The sequence below is a fragment of the Syngnathus floridae genome, unplaced genomic scaffold, assembly GCF_059516105.1.
Source record: "Syngnathus floridae isolate MCC-2025c unplaced genomic scaffold, RoL_Sflo_1.0 HiC_scaffold_87, whole genome shotgun sequence".
Lineage (NCBI taxonomy): Eukaryota > Metazoa > Chordata > Actinopteri > Syngnathiformes > Syngnathidae > Syngnathus > Syngnathus floridae.
Window position 1 is genome coordinate 25,001 of NW_028284115.1, and position 17,500 is coordinate 42,500.

Consider the following 17,500-nt stretch of genomic DNA (forward strand, 5'->3'; position numbering starts at 1 on the left):
CAGATGCGGCCCCGCTCTGTCGTGCGGTGTGACCGTCCAACGCGGGCATCGCTAGATTAGCCGTGGCCACGATCCTTCCACACCGCGAGCCTTTCGCCCTCGGCCGGTGTCGGTCAACGTGTGGGTGGGGGGGAAGGACGGCTGCCGGGAGCAGACAGCCGTCCCCGGGTGGGGTGTACAGTCCTTCCACCGCGGCCGCCGGGAGCAGACGGCCGTCGAGCGATTCTGCCATTGTTCCTAGGACTTTGTACATTTTAAAGACCCTCCGCGCGGGCCGCTGATCCCGCTCGGTCGCTCCGGCCTGTGTTTAAGGAGGCGGCCGGTCCTCCCATTCTGCCAGTGTTCCTTGGACTTTGAATATTTCAAAGTCTTTTCGCTCCGGGCTAGGGCGGGTGAGGTCGTCTCGAACCACGTGCCTGAAGGCCGCCTCGCGCCGGATGCAGGCCCCGCTCTGTCGTGCGGTGTGACCGTCCAACGCGGGCATCGCTAGATTAGCCGTGGCCACGATCCTTCCACACCGCGAGCCTTTCGCCCTCGGCCGGTGTCGGTCAACGTGTGGGGTGGGGGGGAAGGACGGCTGCCGGGAGCAGACAGCCGTCCCCGGGTGGGGTGTACAGTCCCTTCACCGCGGCCGCCGGGAGCAGACGGCCGTCGAGCGATTCTGCCATTGTCCCTAGGACTTTGTACATTTCAAAGACCCTGCGCGCGGGCCGCTGATCCCGCTCGGTCGCTCCGGCCTGTGTTTAAGGAGGCGGCCGGTCCTCCCATTCTGCCAGTGTTCCTTGGACTTTGAAAAGTCTTTCCGCTCCGGGCTAGGGCGGGTGAGGTCGTCTCGAACCACGTGCCTGAAGGCCGCCTCGCGCCGGATGCAGGCCCCGCTCTGTCGTGCGGTGTGACCGTCCAACGCGGGCATCGCTAGATTAGCCGTGGCCACGATCCTTCCACACCGCGAGCCTTTCGCCCTCGGCTGATGTTCAACCAACGTGTGGGGAGGGGGTTATGGACGGCTGCCGGGAGCAGACAGCCGTCCCCGGGAGGGGAGACTTCACGGCGGCCGCCGGGAGCAGACGGCCGTCGAGAGATTCTGCCAGTGTTCCTTGGACTTTGACTATTTCAAAGTCTTTCCGCTCCGGGCTAGGGCGGGTGAGGTCGTCTCGAACCACGTGCCTGAAGGCCGCCTCGCGCCGGATGCAGGCCCCGCTCTGTCGTGCGGTGTGACCGTCCAACGCGGGCATCGCTAGATTAGCCGTGGCCACGATCCTTCCACACCGCGAGCCTTTCGCCCTCGGCCGGTGTTCGCTCAACGCGCGGAGCCGCTGATCCCGCTCCATCTCTCCGGCCTGTGTTTAAGGAGGCGGCCGGTCCTCCCATTCTGCCAGTGTTCCTTGGACTTTGAAAATTTCAAAGTCTTTCCGCTCCGGGCTAGGGCGGGTGAGGTCGTCTCGAGCCACGTGCCTGAAGGCCGCCTCGCGCCGGATGCAGGCCCCGCTCTGTCGTGCGGTGTGACCGTCCAACGCGGGCATCGCTAGATTAGCCGTGGCCACGATCCTTCCACACCGCGAGCCTTTCGCCCTCGGCTGGTGTTCGTCCAACGTGTGGGGAGGGGGTTAAGGACGGCTGCCGGGAGCAGACAGCCGTCCCCGGGAGGGGAGACTTCACGGCGGCCGCCGGGAGCAGACGGCCGTCGAGAGATTCTGCCAGCGTTCCTTGTACTTTGAATATTTCACAGCCGTGCTCGCACTTAGGAAATTTTCGAGCGCTGTGGCACTTAGACATTTTTCGTCAAGCGTGGCACTTAGAAATTTTTCGTCAAGAGAGGCACTTAGACATTTTTCGTCAAGAGTGACACTTAGAAAATTTTTCACTCTCTTTGTGCCTTCCAGGGTGCTGTGCAACCCTGCGTGTTGTGTTCCCACCGAGCAAGGGGCGCTGCTGGCGGCCATGACCAAGCGCTCGGCACCGGGCCCTTTCATTTTGTGGGGTAAATTATGCGCCCCCCATGCTCGTTCTGACTATATTTTGCGAAAGGGGGGTAAATCGTTGATGAGTACGCTGACTAGGGGGACCAACCATCGTACTCTGGCGCACCTGAAGACCAAAGTTGGTACTGCACCCTACCCCTGGTACCCCAACCCCTGGTACCTAAAGAGGGAGAGGCCGAATTTTCGCTTTCGGCGGCCGACCGCGGGAACCAGCCGAGGCGGACACTTTTCGGCTCAAGAGCCGTTGGCACTTAGAAAAAATTCGCACAAGTTGGCAGGACTTCCGGGGCCAGAGGCCGAATTTTCGCTTTTGGTGGCCGTTATGGGGAACCAGCCGAGGCGGACACTTTACGGCTGTTGAGTCGTTGGCACTTAGAAAAAATTCGCACAAGTTGGCAGGACTTCCAGAGCAAGAGGCCGAATTTTCGCTTTTGGTGGCCGTTATGGGGAACCAGCCGAGGCGGACACTTTACGGCTGTTGAGTCGTTGGCACTTAGAAAAAATTCGCACAAGTTGGCAGGACTTCCAGGAGAAGAGGCCGAATTTTCGCTTTTGGTGGCCGACCTGGGGAACCAGCCGAGGCGGACACTTTTCGGCTCAAGAGCCGTTGGCACTTAGAAAATATTTGCCAAACTTGGCTTGACTTCCAGGAGAAGAGGCCGAATTTTCGCTTTTGGTGGCCGACCTGGGGAACCAGCCGAGGCGGACACTTTTCGGCTCAAGAGCCGTTGGCACTTAGAAAATATTTGCCAAACTTGGCTTGACTTCCAGGAGAAGAGGCCGAATTTTCACTTTTGGTGGCCAACCTGGGGAACCAGCCGAGGCGGACACTTTACGCTGGTTGAGTCGTTGGCACTTAGAAAATATTTGCCAAACTTGGCTTGACTTCCAGGAGAAGAGGCCGAATTTTCACTTTTGGTGGCCGACCTGGGGAACCAGCCGAGGCGGACACTTTAGGCTGGTTGAGTCGTTGGCACTTAGAAAATATTCGCCAAACTTGGCTTGACTTCCAGGAGAAGAGGCCGAATTTTCACTTTTGGTGGCCGACCTGGGGAACCAGCCGAGGCGGACACTTTAGGCTGGTTGAGTCGTTGGCACTTAGAAAATATTTGCCAAACTTGGCCAGACTTCCAGGAGAAGAGGCCGAATTTTCACTTTTGGTGGCCGACCTGGGGAACCAGCCGAGGCGGACACTTTAGGCTGGTTGAGTCGTTGGCACTTAGAAAAGATTTGCCAAACTTGGCCAGACTTCCAGGAGAAGAGGCCGAATTTTCACTTTTGGTGGCCGTTATGGGGAACCAGCCGAGGCGGACACTTTACGCTGGTTGAGTCGTTGGCACTTAGAAAATATTTGCCAAACTTGGCTTGACTTCCAGGAGAAGAGGCCGAATTTTCACTTTTGTGGGCCGTTATGGGGAACCAGCCGAGGCGGACACTTTACGCTGGTCGAGTCGATGGCACTTAGAAAATATTCGCCAAACTTGGCTTGACTTCCAGGAGAAGAGGCCGAATTTTCACTTGTGGTACCCGACCTGGGGAACCAGCCGAGGCGGACACTTTAGGCTGGTTGAGTCGTTGGCACTTAGAAAATATTCGCCAAACTTGGCTTGACTTCCAGGAGAAGAGGCCGAATTTTCACTTTTGGTGGCCGACCTGGGGAACCAGCCGAGGCGGACACTTTAGGCTGGTTGAGTCGTTGGCACTTAGAAAATATTTGCCAAACTTGGCCAGACTTCCAGGAGAAGAGGCCGAATTTTCACTTTTGGTGGCCGACCTGGGGAACCAGCCGAGGCGGACACTTTAGGCTGGTTGAGTCGTTGGCACTTAGAAAATATTTGCCAAACTTGGCTTGACTTCCAGGAGAAGAGGCCGAATTTTCACTTTTCATGGCCGTTATGGGGAACCAGCCGAGGCGGACACTTTTCGGCTCAAGAGCCGTTGGCACTTAGAAAATATTTGCCAAACTTGGCTTGACTTCCAGGAGAAGAGGCCGAATTTTCACTTTTGGTGGCCGTTATGGGGAACCAGCCGAGGCGGACACTTTACGCTGGTTGAGTCGTTGGCACTTAGAAAATATTCGCCAAACTTGGCCAGACTTCCAGGAGAAGAGGCCGAATTTTCACTTTTGGTGGCCGACCTGGGGAACCAGCCGAGGCGGACACTTTACGGCTGTTGAGTCGTTGGCACTTAGAAAATATTTGCCAAACTTGGCTTGACTTCCAGGAGAAGAGGCCGAATTTTCACTTTTGGTGGCCGTTATGGGGAACCAGCCGAGGCGGACACTTTACGCTGGTCGAGTCGTTGGCACTTAGAAAATATTTGCCAAACTTGGCCAGACTTCCAGGAGAAGAGGCCGAATTTTCACTTTTGGTGGCCGACCTGGGGAACCAGCCGAGGCGGACACTTTACGCTGGTTGAGTCGTTGGCACTTAGAAAATATTCGCCAAACTTGGCCAGACTTCCAGGAGAAGAGGCCGAATTTTCACTTGTTCTGGCCGTTGTGGGGAACCAGCCGAGGCGGACACTTTACGCTGGTTGAGTCGTTGGCACTTAGAAAATATTCGCCAAACTTGGCCAGACTTCCAGGAGAAGAGGCCGAATTTTCACTTGTTCTGGCCGTTATGGGGAACCAGACGAGGCGGACACATCACCCCGCAAGTGCCGTTGGCACTTTGAAAATATTCGCCAAACTTGGCCAGACTTCCAGGAGAAGAGGCCGAATTTTCACTTGTTCTGGCCGTTATGGGGAACCAGACGAGGCGGACACATCACCCCGCAAGTGCCGTTGGCACTTTGAAAATATTCGCCAAACTTGGCCAGACTTCCAGGAGAAGAGGCCGAATTTTCACTTGTTCTGGCCGTTATGGGGAACCAGACGAGGCGGACACATCACCCCGCAAGTGCCGTTGGCACTTTGAAAATATTCGCCAAACTTGGCCGGACTTCCAGGAGAAGAGGCCGAATTTTCACTTGTTCTGGCCGACCTGGGGAACCAGACGAGGCGGACACATCACCCCGCAAGTGCCGTTGGCACTTTGAAAATATTCGCCAAACTTGGCCGGACTTCCAGGAGAAGAGGCCGAATTTTCACTTGTTCTGGCCGACCTGGGGAACCAGACGAGGCGGACACATCACCCCGCAAGTGCCGTTGGCACTTTGAAAATATTCGCCAAACTTGGCCGGACTTCCAGGAGAAGAGGCCGAATTTTCACTTTTTCTGGCCGACCTGGGGAACCAGACGAGGCGGACACATCACCCCGCAAGTGCCGTTGGCACTTTGAAAATATTCGAAACTTCCATCAAACACACATCGGCTTTTTCGCCGTCGCTGTCCGGCCTGGGCACCATCGTGGCTCGGACAGTTCGTGTGCCAGCTTCCGTTGGCACTTAGAACATTTTTCAAAATAAAAATAAACAGTCCTGCACATACGTGCCGACTATATTTTGCGAAAGGGGAGTAAACCGATGAGTACACTAACTAGGGGGACCAACAGACCGTAGTGGTCTCCCCTGGTACCTAAATGCATACCCCTGGTACCTCAGCGACTACCCCTGGTACCTAAATGCGTACCCCTGGTACCTCAGAGAGGCCGAATTTTCACATTCCGTGGCCGAACTAGGGAACCGGACGAGGCGGACACTTTTCCGGGAGAGACCCGATGGCACTTGGAAAATATTCGCTCAAGTTGGCAGGACTTCCAGAGCAAGAGGCCGAATTTTCACATTATGTGGCCGAACTAGGGAACCGGACGAGTCGGACACTTTTCCGGGAGAGACCCGATGGCACTTAGAAAATTTTCGCTCAAGTTGGCAGGACTTCCAGAGCAAGAGGCCGAATTTTCACATTATGTGGCCGAACTAGGGAACCGGACGAGTCGGACACTTTTCCGGGAGAGACCCGATGGCACTTAGAAAATATTCGCTCAAGTTGGCAGGACTTCCAGAGCGAGAGGCCGAATTTTCGCTCGTTCGGGCCGACTCGGGGAACCAGCCGAGTCGGACACTTTTCCGGGCAAGACCCGATGGCACTTAGAAAATATTCGCTCAAGTTGGCAGGACTTCCAGAGCGAGAGGCCGAATTTTCACATTCCGTGGCCGACTCGGGGAACCAGCCGAGTCGGACACTTTTCCGGGCAAGACCCGATGGCACTTAGAAAATATTCGCTCAAGTTGGCAGGACTTCCAGAGCAAGAGGCCGAATTTTCGCTCGTTCGGGCCGACTCGGGGAACCAGACGAGTCGGACACTTTTCCGGGCAAGACCCGATGGCACTTAGAAAATATTCGCTCAAGTTGGCAGGACTTCCAGAGCAAGAGGCCGAATTTTCACATTATGTGGCCGAACTAGGGAACCAGCCGAGTCGGACACTTTTCCGGGCAAGACCCGATGGCACTTAGAAAATATTCGCTCAAGTTGGCAGGACTTCCAGAGCAAGAGGCCGAATTTTCGCTCGTTCGGGCCGACTCGGGGAACCAGCCGAGTCGGACACTTTTCCGGGCAAGACCCGATGGCACTTAGAAAATATTCGCTCAAGTTGGCAGGACTTCCAGAGCAAGAGGCCGAATTTTCACATTCCGTGGCCGACTCGGGGAACCAGCCGAGTCGGACACTTTTCCGGGCAAGACCCGATGGCACTTAGAAAATATTCGCTCAAGTTGGCAGGACTTCCAGAGCAAGAGGCCGAATTTTCGCTCGTTCGGGCCGACTCGGGGAACCAGACGAGTCGGACACTTTTCCGGGCAAGACCCGATGGCACTTAGAAAATATTCGCTCAAGTTGGCAGGACTTCCAGAGCAAGAGGCCGAATTTTCACATTATGTGGCCGAACTAGGGAACCAGCCGAGTCGGACACTTTTCCGGGCAAGACCCGATGGCACTTAGAAAATATTCGCTCAAGTTGGCAGGACTTCCAGAGCAAGAGGCCGAATTTTCGCTCGTTCGGGCCGACTCGGGGAACCAGCCGAGTCGGACACTTTTCCGGGCAAGACCCGATGGCACTTAGAAAATATTCGCTCAAGTTGGCAGGACTTCCAGAGCAAGAGGCCGAATTTTCACATTCCGTGGCCGACTCGGGGAACCAGCCGAGTCGGACACTTTTCCGGGCAAGACCCGATGGCACTTAGAAAATATTCGCTCAAGTTGGCAGGACTTCCAGAGCAAGAGGCCGAATTTTCGCTCGTTCGGGCCGACTCGGGGAACCAGCCGAGTCGGACACTTTTCCGGGCAAGACCCGATGGCACTTAGAAAATATTCGCTCAAGTTGGCAGGACTTCCAGAGCAAGAGGCCGAATTTTCGCTCGTTCGGGCCGACTCGGGGAACCAGCCGAGTCGGACACTTTTCCGGGCAAGACCCGATGGCACTTAGAAAATATTCGCTCAAGTTGGCAGGACTTCCAGAGCAAGAGGCCGAATTTTCACATTATGTGGCCGAACTAGGGAACCAGCCGAGTCGGACACTTTTCCGGGCAAGACCCGATGGCACTTAGAAAATATTCGCTCAAATTGGCAGGACTTCCAGAGCAAGAGGCCGAATTTTCACTCGTTCGGGCCGACTCGGGGAACCAGCCGAGTCGGACACGTTACGGCCGAACACCCGTTGGCACTTAGAAAATATTCGCCAAAGTCGGCCGGACTTCCAGGCGAAGAGGCTGAATTTTCGCTCGTTCGGGCCGACTCGGGGAACCAGCCGAGTCGGACACATTACGGCCGAAAACCCGTTGGCACTTAGAAAATATTCGCCAAAGTCGGCCGGACTTCCAGGCGAAGAGCCTGAATTTTCACTTTTTCTGACCGACTCGGGGAACCAGCCGAGTCGGACACATTACGGTGTAACACCCGTTGGCACTTAGAAAATATTCGCCAAAGTTCGTTGGACCTCCAGGCGAAGAGGCCGAATTTTCGCTCGTTCGGGCCGACTCGGGGAACCAGCCGAGTCGGACACATTACGGCCGAACACCCGTTGGCACTTAGAAAATATTCGCCAAAGTTCGTCGGACTTCCAGGCGAAGAGGCCGAATTTTCGCTCGTTCGGGCCGACTCGGGGAACCAGCCGAGTCGGACACATTTCGGCGCAACACCCGTTGGCACTTAGAAAATATTCGCCCAAGTCGGCCGGACTTCCAGGCGAAGAGGCCGAATTTTCACTTTTTCTGGCCGACCGGAGGAACCAGCCGCGTCGGACACATTACGGTGTAACACCCGTTGGCACTTAGAAAATATTCGCCAAAGTTCGTCGGACCTCCAGAGCGAGAGGCCGAATTTTCACTTTTTCTGGCCGGCCGGAGAACCAGCCGAGGCGGACACATCACGCCGCTTTTGCCGTTGGCATATTCGAAACTTCCAGAATGGGCTTTTTCGCCGTCGCTGTCCGGCCTGGGCACCATCGTGGCTCGGACACGTCGTGTGCCAGCGTCCGCTGGCACTTAGAAAATTTTTCAAAATAAAAATAAACAGTCCTGCACATACGTGCCCACTATATTTTGCGAAAGGGGAGTAAACCGTCGATGAGTACGCTGACTAGTGGGACCAACCATCGCGCTCTGGCGCACCTGAAGACCAAAGTTGGTACTGCACCCTACCCCTGGTACCCAAACGGGGTAGAGGCCGATTTTTCGCATTTGGCGGCCGACCTAGGGAACCAGAAGAGGCGGACACTTTTCCGAGCAAGTGCCGATGGCACTTCCAGAGCGAGAGGCCGAATAATCGTAATTTGTGGCCGACTTGGGAACCAGCGAAGGCGGATAGGAAGTGGAGCGGGTCCCGCCGGCTGGTCCGCGGGCCAATTGCGGTCCCGCGAGTTAGCGATCGCGGTCCGGAATTCTAGCCGACTTGGGAACCAGCGAAGGCGGATAGGAAGTGGATTGGGTCCCGCCGGCTGGTCCGCGGGCCAATTGCGGTCCCGCGAGTTAGCGATTGCGGTCCGGAATTCTAGCCGACTTGGGAACCAGCGAAGGCGGATAGGAAGTCAAGTGGGTCCCGCCGGCTGGTCCGCGGGCCAATTGCGGTCCCGCGAGTTAGCGATCGCGGTCCGGAATTCTAGCCGACTTGGGAACCAGCGAAGGCGGATAGGAAGTCAAGCGGGTCCCGCCGGCTGGTCCGCGGGCCAATTGCGGTCCCGCGAGTTAGCGATCGCGGTCCGGAATTCTAGCCGGCCGGGGACCACCGCGAGGCGGATGGGTCTTCACCGAGGTCCCGCCGGCTGGTCCGCGGGCCATTTAGGGTCCCGCGAGTTACCGATCGCGGTCCGGAATTCTACCCGGCCAGGGACCACCGCGAGGCGGATGGGTGGTCACCGAGGTACCGCCGGCTGGTCCGCGGGCCATTTAGGGTCCCGCGAGTTAGCGATCGCGGTCCGGAATTCTAGCCGGCCAGGGACCACCGCGAGGCGGATGGGTGGTCACCGAGGTCCCGCCGGCTGGTCCGCGGGCCATTTAGGGTCCCGAGAGTTAGCGATCGCGGTCCGGAATTCTAGCCGGCCGGGGACCACCGCGAGGCGGATGGGTCTTCACCGAGGTCCCGCCGGCTGGTCCGCGGGCCATTTAGGGTCCCGCGAGTTAGCGATCGCGGTCCGGAATTCTACCCGGCCAGGGACCACCGCGAGGCGGATGGGTCTTCACCGAGGTCCCGCCGGCTGGTCCGCGGGCCATTTAGGGTCCCGCGAGTTACCGATCGCGGTCCGGAATTCTAGCCGGCCGGGGACCACCGCGAGGCGGATGGGTCTTCACCGAGGTCCCGCCGGCTGGTCCGCGGGCCATTTAGGGTCCCGCGAGTTACCGATCGCGGTCCGGAATTCTAGCCGGCCGGGGACCACCGCGAGGCGGATGGGTCTTCACCGAGGTCCCGCCGGCTGGTCCGCGGGCCATTTAGGGTCCCGCGAGTTACCGATCGCGGTCCGGAATTCTACCCGGCCGGGGACCACCGCGAGGCGGATGGGTCTTCACCGAGGTCCCGCCGGCTGGTCCGCGGGCCATTTAGGGTCCCGCGAGTTACCGATCGCGGTCCGGAATTCTAGCCGGCCGGGGACCACCGCGAGGCGGATGGGTCTTCACCGAGGTCCCGCCGGCTGGTCCGCGGGCCATTTAGGGTCCCGCGAGTTACCGATCGCGGTCCGGAATTCTAGCCGGCCGGGAACCACCGCGAGGCGGATGGGTGCTCACCGAGGTCCCGCCGGCTGGTCCGCGGGCCATTTAGGGTCCCGCGAGGTACCGATCGCGGTCCGGAATTCTACCCGGCCGGGGACCACCGCGAGGCGGATGGGTGGTCACCGAGGTCCCGCCGGCTGGTCCGCGGGCCATTTAGGGTCCCGCGAGTTAGCGATCGCGGTCCGGAATTCTAGCCGGCCGGGAACCACCGCGAGGCGGATGGGTGCTCACCGAGGTCCCGCCGGCTGGTCCGCGGGCCATTTAGGGTCCCGCGAGGTACCGATCGCGGTCCGGAATTCTAGCCGGCCGGGGACCACCGCGAGGCGGATGGGTCTTCAATGAGGTCCCGCCGGCTGGTCCGCGGGCCATTTAGGGTCCCGCGAGTTAGCGATCGCGGTCCGGAATTCTAGCCGGCCGGGAACCACCGCGAGGCGGATGGGTGCTCACCGAGGTCCCGCCGGCTGGTCCGCGGGACATTTAGGGTCCCGCGATGGTACCGATCGCGGTCCGGAATTCTACCCGGCCGGGGACCACCGCGAGGCGGATGGGTGGTCACCGAGGTCCCGCCGGCTGGTCCGCGGGCCATTTAGGGTCCCGCGAGTTAGCGATCACGGTCCGGAATTCTAGCCGGCCGGGAACCACCGCGAGGCGGATGGGTGCTCACCGAGGTCCCGCCGGCTGGTCCGCGGGCCATTTAGGGTCCCGCGAGGTACCGATCGCGGTCCGGAATTCTACCCGGCCGGGGACCACCGCGAGGCGGATGGGTGGTCACCGAGGTCCCGCCGGCTGGTCCGCGGGCCATTTAGGGTCCCGCGAGTTAGCGATCGCGGTCCGGAATTCTAGCCGGCCCGGAGCCACCCAGAGGCCGTGCACACGCGCCGGGTGGCCGGAAATACCTCCAGCCGAGCGGACATGCACTTTGTAAGCACCTTGGACGAGATGGCTGAGCCTTACTCGACTTCCAGCACCCCGGCTAAGCGTTCTCCACGGCCCGCTGTGCTTCCAGAAGACCTCCAGCCGGTCCTCATGGTGCTTTACTCCTCACTCTCTAAGCCGGCCCAGGCTTCCACCACCCCGGCTAAGCGTTCTCCACGGCCCGCTGTGCTTCCAGAAGACCTCCAGACGGTCCTCATGGTGCTTTACTCCTCACTCTTTAAGCCGAACGAGGCTTCCAGCACCCCGGCTAAGCATTTTACGCGGCCCGCCGAGCCTCCACAGCACTTCCAGCCGGTTCCACGGCTGCTTTCCTCCTCACTGTTTAAGCCGAACGAGGCTTCCAGAGCCCCGGCTAAGCGTTTTGCGCGGCCCGCTGAGCTTCCAGAGCACCTCCAGCCGGTTCCCCGGCTGCTTTCCTCCTCACTTTCTAAGCCGCCCGAGGCTTCCAGAGCCCCGGCTAAGCGTTCTCCACGTCCCGTTGATCTCCCCGGAGGTCGTAACGGGGAATTACCTCCCTCCAGCGGACACGGCGGGTAAATACGCCACCTCTCGCACTTAGCGCACACACCCGTTGCTGCGCGTCCGGTGGCACTTTGAGCGGCCAAACGGCGGGAGTAACAGTCACTCTCTTAAGTTAGGCTCATTTGACATTTTCTTGAACGGTTCGTGGATAAATATGTGATATATACTACATATGATCGCATTTATAGTCAAATCATATTGAAATATTCTCCGGGTGCTTTCCACCTCACTTCCTAAGCCGAACGAGGCTTCCAGAGCCCCGGCTAAGCGTTTTACGCGGCCCGCTGAACTTCCACAGCACCTCCAGCCGGTTCCCCGAGTGCTTTCCTCCTCACTTTATAAGCCGAACGAGGCTTCCAGAGCCCCGGCTAAGCGTTTTACGCGGCCCGCTGAACTTCCAGAGCACCTCCAGCCGCTTCTCCGGGTGCTTTTCTCCTCACTTTCTAAGCCGCCCGAGGCTTCCAGAGCCCCGGCTAAGCGTTCTCCGCGTCCCGCTGATCTTCCCGGAGCTTGTAACGGGGAAATACCTCCCTCTAGCGGACACGGCGGGTAAATACGCCACCTCTCGCACTTAGCGCACACTCGCGTTGCTGCGCGTCCGGTGGCACTCTGAGCGGCCAAACGGCGGGAGTAACAGTCACTCTCTTAAGGTAGGCTCACTTGAGATTTTTTTAACCGCCCGCGGAGGCGACCGGGACCACCGGGACAGCCGGGAGGCCGTGCGCGCGGGCCAAGTGGCCGAAAATAGCTCCAGGCCGACCGGATCGGCTAGTTGTAAGCACCGCGGATGAGATCGCGGAGCATTATTCGACTTCCAGCGGCCGGTGCGCTTACGCACGCCGCCCGGAACCTCCGGGAGGCCGTGCGCATGCGCAAGTGGCCGAAAATAGCTCCAGCCCAGCGGATCTGCACTTTACAAGCTCCGCGGATGAGATCGCGGAGCTTTATCCGACTTCCAGCGGCCGGTGCGCTCGCGCACTCCACCCGGCACCTCCGGGAGGCCGTGCGCATGCGCAAGTGGCCGAAAATAGCTCCAGCCCAGCGGATCTGCACTTTACAAGCTCCGCGGATGAGATCGCGGAGCTTTATCCGACTTCCAGCGGCCGGTGCGCTCGCGCACTCCACCCGGCACCTCCGGGAGGCCGTGCGCGCGCGCCAAGTGGCCCAAAATAGCTCCAGCCCAGCGGATCTGCACTTTACAAGCACCGCGGATGAGATCGCGGAGCTTTGTTCGACTTCCAGCGGCCGGCGCGCCCGACGAGCGGACCAGGTGACGGTCCAGCTCCACCCGGTACCTCGCACGGCCCGCTTCTCCCCCCCCCGCGCGGACTTCCGAGCGCTCGGGGAGACGTTCGGAAGCCGCCGGTGACGTTGGAGCGGGGAAATACCTCCCTCCAGCGGACACGGCGAGTAAATACACCTTCGGCCAAACGGCGGGAGTAACTATGACTCTCTTAAGGTAGCGGCACTCGACATCTTTTTAGCGGTTCGTGGACGACCCGGCCGGTTCTCGGGGGTGCTTTTTCTCCTAACTCTCGACGCCCGAGGAGGCTTCCAGAGCCCCGGCTAAGCGTTTTACGCGGCCCGCTGAACTTCCAAAGCACCTCCAGCCGGTTCCCCGGCTGCTTTCCTCCTCACTTTCTAAGCCGCCCGAGGCTTCCAGAGCCCCGGCTAAGCGTTTTACGCGGCCCGCTGAGCTTCCACAGCACCTCCAGCCGGTTCTCATGAGGCTTTCCTCCTAACTCTTGACGCCCGAGGAGGCTTCCAGAGCCTCGGATAAGCGTTTTACGCGGCCCGCTGAGCTTCCACAGCACCTCCAGCCGGTTCTCATGATGCATTCCTCCTCACTCTTTAAGCCGAACGAGGCTTCCAGAGCCTCGGCTAAGCGTTTTACGCGGCCCGCTGGACTTCCACAGCACCCCCAGCCGGTTCTTATGATGCTTTCCTCCTAACTCTTGACGCCCGAGGAGGCTTCCAGCACCCCGGCTAAGCGTTTTACGCGGCCCGCCGAGCTTCCACAGCACCTCCAGCCGGTTCTCATGAGGCTTTCCTCCTAACTCTTGACGCCCGAGGAGGCTTCCAGAGCCTCGGCTAAGCGTTTTACGCAGCCCACTGAGCTTCCACAGCACCTCCAGCCGGTTCCCCCAGTACTTTCCTCCTCACTCTTTAAGCCGAACGAGGCTTCCAGAGCCCCGGCTAAGCGTTTTACGCGGCCCGCTGGACTTCCAGAGCACCCCCAGCCGGCCCTCACAATGCTTTCCTCCTAACTCTTGACGCCCGAGGAGGCTTCCAGAGCCCCGGCTAAACGTTTTACGCGGTCCGCTGAACTTCCAGAGCACCTCCAGCCGGTTCCCCGGCTGCTTTCCTCCTCGCTTTATAAGCCGAACGAGGCTTCCAGAGCCCCGGCTAAGCGTTTTACGCGGCCCGCTGAGCTTCCGGAGCACTTCCAGCCGGTTCCCCGGGTGCTTTCCTCCTCACTGTTTAAGCCGAACGAGGCTTCCAGAGCCCCGGCTAAGCGTTTTACGCGGGCCGCTGAGCTTCCAGAGCACCTCCAGCCGGTTCCCCGAGTGCTTTCCACCTCACTTTCTAAGCCGAACGAGGCTCCCAGCACCCCGGCTAAGCGTTCTCCGCGTCCCGCTGATCTTCCCGGAGCTTGTAACGGGGAAATACCTCCCTCTAGCGGACACGGCGGGTAAATACGCCACCTCTCGCACTTAGCGCACACACCCGTTGCTGCGCGTCCGGTGGCACTTTGAGCGGCCAAACGGCGGGAGTAACTGTCACTCTCTTAAGGTAGGCCCACTTGAGATTTTTTTAACCGTCCGCGGAGGCGACCGGGACCACCGGGACAGCCGGGAGGCCGTGCGCGCGGGCCAAGTGGCCGAAAATAGCTCCAGGCCGACCGGATCGGCTAGTTGTAAGCACCGCGGATGAGATCGCGGAGCATTATTCGACTTCCAGCGGCCGGTGCGCTCGCGCACTCCACCCGGCACGCCGCCCGGAACCTCCGGGAGGCCGTGCGCGCGCGCCAAGTGGCCCAAAATAGCTCCAGCCCAGCGGATCGGCTGTTTACAAGCACCGCGGATGAGATCGCGGAGCATTATTCGACTTCCAGCGGCCCGTGCGCTTACGCACGCCGCCCGGAACCTCCGGGAGGCCGTGCGCATGCGCAAGTGGCCGAAAATAGCTCCTAGCCGACCGGATCTGCACTTTACAAGCACCGCGGATGAGATCGCGGAGCTTTATCCGACTTCCAGCGGCCGGTGCGCTCGCGCACTCCACCCGGCACCTCCGGGAGGCCGTGCGCATGCGCCAAGTGGCCGAAAATAGCTCCAGGCCGACCGGATCTGCACTTTACAAGCTCCGCGGATGAGATCGCGGAACTTCATCCGACTTCCAGCGGCCGGTGCGCTCGCGCACTCCACCCGGCACCTCCGGGAGGCCGTGCGCTGCGCGCCAAGTGGCCCAAAATAGCTCCAGCCCAGCGGATCTGCACTCCGCGGATGAGATCGCGGAGCTTTTTTGACTTCCAGCGGCCGGCGCGCACGACGAGCGGACCCGGTGACGGTCCAGCTCCACCCGGTACCTCGCACGGCCCGCTTCTCCCCCCCGCGCGGACTTCCGAGCGCTCGGGGAGACGTTCGGAAGCCGCCGGTGCCGTTGGAGCGGGGAAATACCTCCCTCCAGCGGACACGGCGAGTAAATACACCTTCGGCCAAACGGCGGGAGTAACTATGACTCTCTTAAGGTAGAGGCACTCGACATCTTTTTCACGGTTCGTGGAGGACCCGGCCGGTTCTCGGGGGTGCTTTTTCTCCTAACTCTTGACCCCCGAGGAGGCTTCCAGAGCCCCGGCTAAGCGTTTTACGCGGCCCGCTGAGCTTCCACCGCACCTCCAGCCGGTTCCACGGGTGCTTTCCTGCTCACTGTTTAAGCCGAACGAGGCTTCCAGAGCCCCGGCTAAGCGTTTTACGCGGCCCGCCGAGCCTCCACAGCACTTCCAGGCGGTTCTCCGGGTGCTTCACTCCTCACTCTTTAAGCCGAACGAGGCTTCCAGAGACCCGGCTAAGCGTTTTACGCGGCCCGCCGAGCTTCCACAGCACCTCCAGCCGGTTCTCATGGGGCTTTCCTCCTAACTCTTGAAGCCCGAGGAGGCTTCCAGAGCCTCGGCTAAGCGTTTTACGCGGCCCGCCGAGCTTCCACAGCACCTCCAGCCGGTTCTCATGATGCATTCCTCCTCACTCTTGACGCCCGAGGAGGCTTCCAGAGCCCCGGCTAAGCGTTTTACGCGGCCCGCTGGACTTCCAGAGCACCTCCAGCCGGTTCCCCGGGTGCTCCCATCCTCACTGTTTAAGCCGAACGAGGCTTCCAGAGCCCCGGCTAAGCGTTTTACGCGGCCCGCTGGACTTCCAGAGCACCTCCAGCCGGTTCTCCGGGTGCTCCCATCCTCACTGTTTAAGCCGAACGAGGCTTCCAGAGCCCCGGCTAAGCGTTTTACGCGGCCCGCTGGACTTCCAGAGCACCTCCAGCCGGTTCTCCGGGTGCTCCCATCCTCACTGTTTAAGCCGAACGAGGCTTCCAGAGCCCCGGCTAAGCGTTTTACGCGGCCCGCTGAACTTCCCCAGCACCCCCAGCCGGTTCCCCGAGTGCTTTCCTCCTCACTCTTGACGCCCGAGGAGACTTCCAGCACCCCGGCTAAGCGTTTTACGCGGCCCGCTGAGCTTCCGGAGCACCTCCAGCCGGTTCTCATGGGGCTTTCCTCCTAACTCTTGACCCCCGAGGAGGCTTCCAGAGCCCCGGCTAAGCGTTTTACGCGGCCCGCCGAGCTTCCAAAGCACCTCCAGCCGGTTCTCATGATGCATTCCTCCTCACTCTTTAAGCCGAACGAGGCTTCCAGAGCCCCGGCTAAGCGTTTTACGCGGCCCGCTGAACTTCCCCAGCACCCCCAGCCGGTTCCCCGAGTGCTTTCCTCCTCACTTTATAAGCCGAACGAGGCTTCCAGCGCCCCGGCTAAGCGTTCTCCGCGTCCCGGTGATCTTCCCGGAGGTCGTAACGGGGAAATACCTCCCTCCAGCGGACACGGAGAGAAATTACACCGCCTCTCGCACAGAGGCGGGTAAACGGCGGGAGTAACTATGACTCTCTTAAGGTAGCCTGACTTGACATCTCTTTAACGGTTCGTGGATAAATACATGATATATACTACATATGATCGCATTTAAAGCCAAATAATACAAAATGAGCATTCGGTTATAAACACTGTATTCATCATGTTTATAGGCGATGTTAATATTTATATGTTTAATGTTTATAGGTGATGTTAATATTTATATATTTAATGTTTATAGGGGATGTTAATATTTATATATTTATTTTGTACATCATGTTATAGTTATACGACACTCGCTATTGGATCATGATGTGATCGTATCGGCGGGAGTCGGCCCGGGCTCCGGGTGAAGAGGCCGAATTCTCGCCACTCGCGGCCGACCGGGGAACCAGCAGAGGCGGACGCATCGCGGCGCGAGAGCCCTTGGCACTTAGAAAAAATTTGGCAAAAGTTGCTCCGTGCTCCAGGTGAAGAGGCCGAATTCTCGCCACTCGCGGCCGACCGGGGAACCAGCAGAGGCGGACGCATCGCGGCGCGAGAGCCCTTGGCACTTAGAAAAAAATTGGCAAAAGTCGCTCCGGGTGAAGAGGCCGAATTCTCGCCACTCGCGGCCGACCGGGGAACCAGCAGAGGCGGACGCATCGCGGCGCAAGAGCCCTTGGCACTTAGAAAAAAATTGGCAAAAGTCGCTCCGCGCTCCAGGTGAAGAGGCCGAATTCTCGCCACTCGTGGCCGACCAGGGAACCAGCAGAGGCGGACGCATCGCGGCGCGAGAGCCCTTGGCACTTAGAAAAATTTTCGCAAAAGTCG